The sequence below is a fragment of the Phasianus colchicus genome, chromosome 13, assembly GCF_987193195.1.
Source record: "Phasianus colchicus chromosome 13, bPhaCol1.hap1.1, whole genome shotgun sequence".
Lineage (NCBI taxonomy): Eukaryota > Metazoa > Chordata > Aves > Galliformes > Phasianidae > Phasianus > Phasianus colchicus.
In genome coordinates this window covers 5,517,436-5,526,334 of record NC_143448.1, presented here as the reverse complement: position 1 = coordinate 5,526,334, position 8,899 = coordinate 5,517,436, and the positions used below count along the sequence as shown (strand labels likewise).

The 8,899-nt window shown below is 36.1% G+C and overlaps 1 long non-coding RNA gene across 1 annotated transcript in view; it reads right to left on the bottom strand.

Annotated features, from left to right (window-relative positions):
• Positions 1-2,087: 2,087 nt before the first annotated feature.
• LOC149916125 (uncharacterized) overlaps positions 2,088-8,899 on the bottom strand; it is a 128,164-nt gene continuing 121,352 nt past the window's right edge. The window contains exons 8-9 of the long non-coding RNA XR_016470887.1: positions 5,268-5,365; positions 2,088-5,172 (exon numbers count right to left, since the gene is read on the bottom strand). This is a non-coding gene — a long non-coding RNA (uncharacterized LOC149916125). The remainder of the gene's footprint in view (positions 5,173-5,267; positions 5,366-8,899) is intronic.

Below are 8,899 nucleotides of genomic sequence, written 5' to 3'. Positions count from 1 at the left end.
GGATAAATTGCTTTTTAAACTCATATTTTGTTTATTTTCTCGAAAAGAAGACAAATAGGAACAGGCATGACAAAAAGTGTATTAAGAAGTAATGAAAGCTATAAAGAAGGTCAACTGGGAGCTTTTCTTCTCCTCTTCCATAACACAATAAAATGAGGTAGTTATTAAATTGAAATGGGGCAAATTAGGAACTGATTAAAGGAAAATAATTTTTCTCACACAACACGTAATTAGATTTTGGAACTCCTTGTCATGGCATTTTGCAAAGGCCATAAATTTAACAAGATTCACAGAGGAATTAGATTCCTTGCAGATAAATTCTTGAGATACACAGTAGTTGAAACTAGGAAATTTACTTAATGTTGACAAAGAATTACTTCAAGTGATTTGAATCTTAATGTTTCAGATATTAAGACCAACTTAACGAGTGCTTCACAGATGACCCCAATTAGTCAGAATGCTGGACTAAGCCTCAGTAGAGTAATGCCCAGATACTTTCGTCTCAAACATTACTCTTCTTGGCTATAGAGAATCATGGCTCTACGTGCAGCTTTACAGTGCCAGCCAGGGTTAAAACCAAGTTTGAGGACAGGGAACTGAGTGGCAGAGGATGGCTCCTGTCCAACGTTCGTGGTCACAGACACCACAGCTGAGGAGAGATTCCACATGGAAGACGCGTGCAGAATTTGTCTCCATCTTTAGCAACTAAACTGACTGCCACCAGATCAGGTTTTTTCAATGCTGACCATGAAGTATTACAATATAGCATCAAGAACGGTGTTTGGCCATCCCAACCCAACAATATGCATGATTTACATTGGTTAACCTTAACACCATCTCTTTTCTGGTAGAAAAATAAAACTAATTCATGCAGAAAAGACAGAAGGTAGCCAACTGATGAATGTATCACAAGCACAAATGTTTAGAGCACAGTATTTCAAGAACAGAGAAGAAGTCATCCATTTCTAGGAGCAGCAGCATTAGCACAGCTCAAGAAATAAGTATGGGAGAACCAGGAGAAGAAAAAGGTTAACAATTGCAAAAACAGAACCAGAACTGAAGAGGAGATCCAGGCTTTGACAGTTTGGCCTATGAGGTTTCAGCAGTTTTACATAAAAGAATAAATGGCTCTTCACAGGTGTGCAGAAGCAATGTGTCAGACAGCCCTTTTTGGCCTATGCACTGTGATCAGATGGATATCAGCTGCTCAGGTCAACAGAATTGCGTTTCTTTTTGCTCTTCTAACTTACAGTTCCTTATTGAACTTCAGTATTGACTTGCTTCCAAATCACATACTGTACCTTCTTGCACTATTGCTTTTTAGGTAAACACTAACAACACTACAAGATGGAGCTGATCCAAAGCATTTGCTAATTCATCAGTGGTGGGAAACCTACGTGATTTCAAGCAATGCAAATTGGTTTGGCTTCCGCACAGCTCCTACTTTTTTTCAAACTCTGATGGCAAAGAATATTTCCCAGGGTTCGTATCAAGTATTCATTTTAACAGCATTAATTTATGATGTGTGTTATTCCACTCTAGCTTGAGCAACGACTTATTGAAAAAGCAAGCAATTTTCCAAAGTAAATACTCATTTTCCATTCTAACAGTGATGCTCTTTGTGAATTCTAAAAAAATGGGCACAGTTTGGAAAATATCTTTTCCACACTCGTTGCTTCAGCATTATTAGGATACTTTCAAAACCTGTCCCTTCCCACAGCATTTCAAAATTATCTGCCACACAGTATCAATTGCAAAATGGGAATTCTGAAGTAAAACTGTGACTTTCTAAAAGGAAGTTCTACATGTATTTTTACTGATGTTAATGTTATCTGCTTCTCTGACCTCAAAATATTGTGGATCATTATAAGATCACTCAGCTTAAAAAAAACATATATATTATTTTTCAATACAATGTTGAATTAATTATCAGTAGGTCACAAAACCTCCCTAATGATCCCAGGAAAATGTCAGTGTTAGCATGCCCTTTGTGTTGGATTGAATATGTCTCTTAAATAACCCGCTGGTGATCCTAGTTAACTATACCAGATCATGGACCTGCTGGGACTCCATTTTTTTGACCCATATGCTCCTTTATTTTCATGGTGTTTACAGAGAAGACTGTCAAAACCCAACATCAGTGAATGGTAGAATTGATAAATAATGCAAGAATATTAAAAAAAAAAAGCAGGAACAGATGCATGTTCACAGACTGGCATGTCATGGCTGATATTAACGCTGCAAGCTAGCTCTTCATTGTAATTATATAATACAGAGGGGTTTTTGGACAACTGGACAAAGTTAACGTGCTTAACTTAAGTTCTGTCATTTAAAACAACATTTAATTAAAATACACATTGTGATATTTGGACAAAATTGGTAACTCAGGTTCTCAAAGAATGTGGCTTTTGAATGTGACACAGCAAGTCTGAGAAATGCTTGGAGAATTAAGCCTTGACAATGGAAAGCACTGGGTTGGAAAAATATGGTGTCTTATAACAAACAGTTGGCATGTAGAGCAAAACACGTTTTGTGAAGGTTTTCACAATAAATTTCTTTCTATTTGATTTCTCAAAAATGGTATCAAAAGTTGATTATTAACTATCTGCTAAAGAGAAGTTAATATACAATAATTCTGGAGTCATGAACACTCATACCACATTGGATACCTATTGACCTAAGACCTGCTAACAAAAATACTCTTAAAATAAATTGACATTTTTTCCCTCCAAGTATACTTGAGAAAATTGTGTAGTGAATAGAGGAGATTTGTACCCAACAACAAAAACAACCTGCATGACACTGTGTATATACCAGGTGACATTTTCTTAAGGAATACAAAACCAACTAATCATTCGAACAGTACAGCACACAAACATCAGTTGTTAAATTATATCTTCCTGGAGAATCAATACATGATATCATTTTCAAATAATAATAGTGCTATTTTAAAGAAGTTTCAGATTTCTAATCAGAAAGAACCATTATGCAAAAATTCTTTTTACAAAATGAACATCAGTTTCAGTCACTTTTAGTAGAAGAAAAAGTAGACAAGGGAGCTTGCAACTTTTTGGTCTCTATATTATTTTTTTGCTTTTAAAAATACTGCTATAATCCTATAAAACAGAAGTAGGTTTTGTTGGGGAGGGCTCAAAAATGCATCCTGAAGGAATTGCTTTAGTCAAGGCTGATGCTTTTCCTCAAAAAACAAATGAGAAATCAGCACTGAGAGCTTTTGTTTCAAACCAAAATTCAAACTATTTAACAAAAGGTATTTTCAGTACAGTGAGTTATGTATACACAGTTATTCAAATCAAAAGACATGGGCTTTTCTACAAAAAAAAAAAAAATCACCTTTTCAAATATTGTGTGAGAAAAATCTTACAAGAGGCATTTTTCTCTTTAAATTTAATTCTGACCTTGAAAAAAAAAACTGAATAAATTCTAACTGGATCAAATAGTTTCTAAAATAACCCATTTATAAGAGGATTCTACATAGCCATAGAAATGCTTATAAATAGATGTTGCATACAGAAATACAAAAACTGATTTTGCAGAAAAAGCATGATTTTAAGAGATCTGCAGCTGTTCTCAACCTTGAGCACTGTCTATATGAGCCAAGAGGTTTTTGTCTAGTTCTGAAGCTAAATTAACTTCATGGCTTGTTTTCTATCCCCTTGGGTAAGCCCCTGACGTATACCATACTAGGCAAAAAGCTTACCCTCAATTTCATTTTCCCCAAATTGAAATCCTTTAAAAAATAAGCATAAATGTATTTCAAAATGCAATTGCTTTGGCCCTAAATCTAGCTTTTCTTGGCAGAGTGCATTTGTTTTTAATCTGAATGCTAATACTTTGCAATGTGGCATCATATATAAAACTGTAATTTACGTTGTGCCAGAGATCTATAGTATTGCAGTACTAGTCAATCAATAGATGATTGGAGTAGTGTTTTTTATTTCAAGTGAATATTAAACTGTAACATAATGCTGCAAATTATGCTATAGATGATATGTATGAAAATAGAGCTGAACAACTCAATTCATTTCAACTGTCTCAAAGAGGAGGAGAGCAGGTTAGGAGAAAGAGATTTGTGATTTTATACCAGGTTGTTAAGTAAGTGTATGATACATGTCTGCAAAGGCTATACTGTTGAAAGACAGACCTCATAGAATTCTGAAATAAGATTAAGACTTTGATAATACCTTCAATGGGAATTAACTTCAAAAATTGGAAGTATTTGCAGATTTCCAGATCCCTCTCCAACTTTTTCTACTGCCAGCAGACCTTGCTATGAGTAGGGAAACAATTTAATTTGTTTCACAATTATATGAAATATATTATTTCAAAACGTAGTCCATTTTGCTGTTTTTTTGTATGACATAGGCAGAATTCCTGCCTGGACCTCCTCGTGTAGGAGTGCAAAGCAAGCTGTAAAACTAATTCTTGAATTTTTCCTGTTTTTCTTACCATATATTTTGCATTTGTTTCATCAGCAATAAGTAATCTAATACAGGTCAGGCTAATAAGCCTTACACAGTCAAGCATCATGCTTCGAGCTGTAAAAACTAGAATATTTGCCTCACATTTATCAGGGAAACGGATAACATCTACCCAGGTGTTTATCTTTCATACCAGCTGAGAAAATTTAATGAGCATTTCTTCTATAAGAGCAAAACTGTTTTCAACACACTGACAGAATATTTGCATGTGTTTGAATATCCAGAGATTATTTTGAAAATCATTTTTAGGATCACTCTATAGAAGGAAATCCTTTTCAGGACATTTACTGCAAATTTTTAAGGAGATGAAAATTTCAGCAGAGAAAATTATATGCATTTCTGTTTAAGCTTTTCAGCCAATACAGTTTCCCTAAGTCCTGTAGATTTTGAATCTGGTACAAAAACTTGCTTCTTCATAATGACCTAGATGCATTTTTGCATGTCTGAACTGATATTTAGTACTTGGAGTAAGTTTTTTTTGAAACATTATACATTTCTCCTTCTTTTGTCAGTGTAAGGGTGATATCTCCAGCTACCTTCTTTAATGGAACAATCAGTTGGGTTATTCCTCCCTTACTGGTGTCCTAGAATGGTTTACACCAGCACACAGTCTGAGTTGGTTTGGAGACCCCACGAGATGCTCCATGGATCTGCCACACAGCCCACGAAGCTGCACCACAACATTTTGGGTTAAGTAAGGACACTCCTTTCTGCTGTTCCAGCCCCTCCCTCAACCCCTTCCCACAAACATGAGGCTCCACTCACCAATCCAAGGGAGGATGTCTTTGAGAGAAGGCTGAAGGTAATATTGCACGACTCTTCTGTGTCCACCCATGCAGTGAAGTCAAGGTGTCAGCTCAAGTCTGTAACAGGGAAAACACACAATGTAGTTACTGCTCAGCAGCATTTCTTCTCCCTTTTCAAATAGTGAATGCAGCAGAAGAGCTGACTCATGCCTCGTCAAGAGAAAAGGGCCAAAGGACTGGGTTTGATAGCAGTGTTACAGCATGGGAACATGAGATTAGCATGATCTGCATCTTTCCTTGACAACTTGCAACTACAGTTATTTGGCAAATCTATTGAAGGGGATGCAAAAAACGGCCACAGTGGCTACAAAGCATTTAAACATTTGACGGCTGTTACTGGAGCTAAAGAGCAAATTCCTCCAGAATTGAGGACTGGTTTCCTGCAAGTGCCATGGAGAGCAGTTGTGCTGTCTTGAGGAATGGTGATTACGTGCAGTTTGGATTCTAATTCTAATTCCAGAATGTACATATTTTCCTATTTCAAGTGTTATACCTTGCATTTTTCCATTTCTGCAGCCTTTTCATTTTGCTGCATAGTGACTGATTTACTGTTACTATTATATGCTCTACTTTGCTGTATGTGTTTTATATGAAGTTCTACAGAGAAGAAGCTTGTTTATTTCACGTCCTTTTACTGGTGATGTTTATTCTAATACTGGAATTTGGTTTAAAAAAAAAAAAAAGAAGCCTTGTAAGTCAAAGTAGCTGACCAAGGCTTACTGAGCACAGAGAAGAATATTGTAAGTTCAGTGCAGGATCAAAATTGAACAGGAAAAATCTCTGGAAGTTTTAAAGGCTGTCAGACACTGTAGCCATGAATCTACAAGCAAATTCATCTTGCTGCACTTCATCTGCAGCACATGTACAGCGAAAATGTTCTTGCAGCAACTCTTTCATACAAAAAGCCTTGACAATTTCAGTGTGTGAGGAGTTAGCTCAACTTCCTTTTGATTCTTATTTCTGATTGTCATACATACGCAGCAAGGTGTTTTAGTTTTAATTTAGCTTTTAAGGAAACATCAGTAATACCTGAAGTTAGATTTGATTCAGTTCCCTGTTTGCTATACAAATAAGTACATATTGAGTAAATTGCTTTATTTCATCTTTAATTCTATTATTATTTTTTAGGATATGAATTGTATAAAATATAACATTGCTCATTTCCACTTAAAATTACATGCAGTATATGATAGCATGTGCTTAATTTTCTTGGCTAACAAACTCTAAGTCACTGTGCAATCGGGGATATCAAACAAAACCATAACCAAAATAAAGCATATGAGACAGATAAAGCACCAACACTACAAAGTAGGGGGTAGTACAAAAGCAATCACGCAAATAAAGATGGAAAACAAAAGGAATGTTGTAACAATAGTTGAGAAAAATTATGACATCTTTAAGTGCACAAGAAACTAGAGGTTATTACAGGAAGCAGAATTACTTCTAATAGCATGGGTATTCTGATGACAAAAGAAGAAAACATACTATAGATGCTGCTTCTAGAAACAACATGAATCATTCTGGGAAGAAAGAATAAAATCTGCAGGAAATCAGGAGCCCAGCAAGAATTGAACATCTGAAGACTGACAAAAATGACAACATCAGAAACCATCTAAAGAAAAATACTTCACAATCTTTAGATAATTTAATTTTAAGTGGGAAGACACAGAAGAAATATTAGCAAGATCTTTGAGAGAAAGAAGACAAGTGGCAATTTCTGGCTGAAAATATCATCTGTTACCATAGGCTGCCATAAATTACTTCCATTTCCTAATAAAGGGTTTTTTAAATATGAATAATAGAAAAAAATCCACTTACTAATAGTTGATATATTCAAAACACAATTCAATCTACAAGTAAGATAAACAAGTATCGGAATAACAAGATGATATGGGAGTTATCAATAACTGATACGGGAGAGTTACCAATCACTGAGTCAGTAATAGAAGCCAAAAGTTCAAGAAATGATAGTCTATTTCTTCCAGTTGATGAGTTTTAGCTTTCTCCAAAGGGTAACATCATAGAATGGTTTGGGTTGTCTTGCAGATGGATAACAATCACAGATCTGTCTCAAACCGAATGCAGAATGAACTAATAGCAGACACCTGGTACAAAAACTGAGGGGCAACTGAGCAGGCATCAAAAAAAAAAACAAAAAAAAACCCTCTCTCTTATCTTATAAACAGCAAACAGCCCAAGAGCCCCTTCAAGGCAATGTGTCCCTTGAGGGACAGCTCTCAAGGTTACCTGTATGCAGAAGTCCCTCACATCTTGATATCTAGATGCCTTACTGCTATTCTCAGTGGCTAACAGTATCTTTAAGCTTTGTTAGCTTCTAGGATTATACTTTTCATATACAATCACTGAGACATAAACTGTTGACCAAGCCTGGGACTAGAAGTGGATTCAGCTGCACTGGGCTCTTTCCCTCTGTGGTTCAAGGAGTTCAGAAAGCAAAGGTGTCCATTCTGAACCTCATGACTCAATGGGAGGGTCTCCTGGACATGTGTGTTTAACCCTATCTACTATGCAGTCAATAATCAAAAGTATCCAGCCATCCGAAACAATCTGTTAAATGACTATTTTATATCAATAAATATAATGCTGCTTCTCTCTTATGACTACAGAGTGGTTTCAACCCATGGCATCTAGTTCCAATCCACTAGACCACATTTCCCAGAGCCCATCCAGCCCAGTCTTGAGCGCTTCCAGGGATGGGGTGTTCACAGCCTCTCTTGGCAACATGTTCCATTGCCTCACCACCTTCATATCATCTTAAAATAACAGCAGGGTAATATCTTCTTTTACCTTAATCATCAACCACAGCTGCAATCTCTTGGTCGAGATCCTATGCCATAAACTCACAAGCATTTTGGATTACTATCCATAATGATATACAATATAAACAAACAGGAGATCTGGGCAGGTTTGAATGCATACCCCAAAGGCTGGAGGTAGGCCTTAACTTACCTGTGCTGAGATCCTCTTATAAACCATGCTGCTGGAACAAAAGGAAAGCTAAACTGAGAATTAAGTGCATTTTTATATATTTTTCACTTGTGTGCTGCATTCCTATGCTCCATCTGGTTTCTCTTACAACCTACATCCCTAATGACAATTGACAGTTCAGGAATTTTATGATCTTGATTCTCATTTTCGTAATGGACTTCTTGAGAAAATATGTTGTTTTGGGACACTCTGACTTGCCAAAATATGCCAGACCCAATATCTGAATCAAGCATTCCAACATGTGATTCATGCAATTTTATTGCCTGTCGTGAATATTCTTTCTATTTTCAGGCAAGAAAGCAATTAAAGACTGCCTTCTGTGTTTAGAAACTGTAAAATACCTCTTTTGTGACAATCATCTTTTCTGTTGCATTAACAGCCTAACTCACTAACCATCTAACAGTTTGAATGCAGTGATTATGAATCCCATACCAAGAATCACCCTTGCTACTTCATTATGACATACGTTACAAGAAAAAAAAAAATAAACATTTTCTCCTGGCTGTCTTGCTTGGGATTTAGACATTAAGTATTCACAGATATTAGAACTGCATATTTCCTGAATCAGCTTTCATCCTGTCT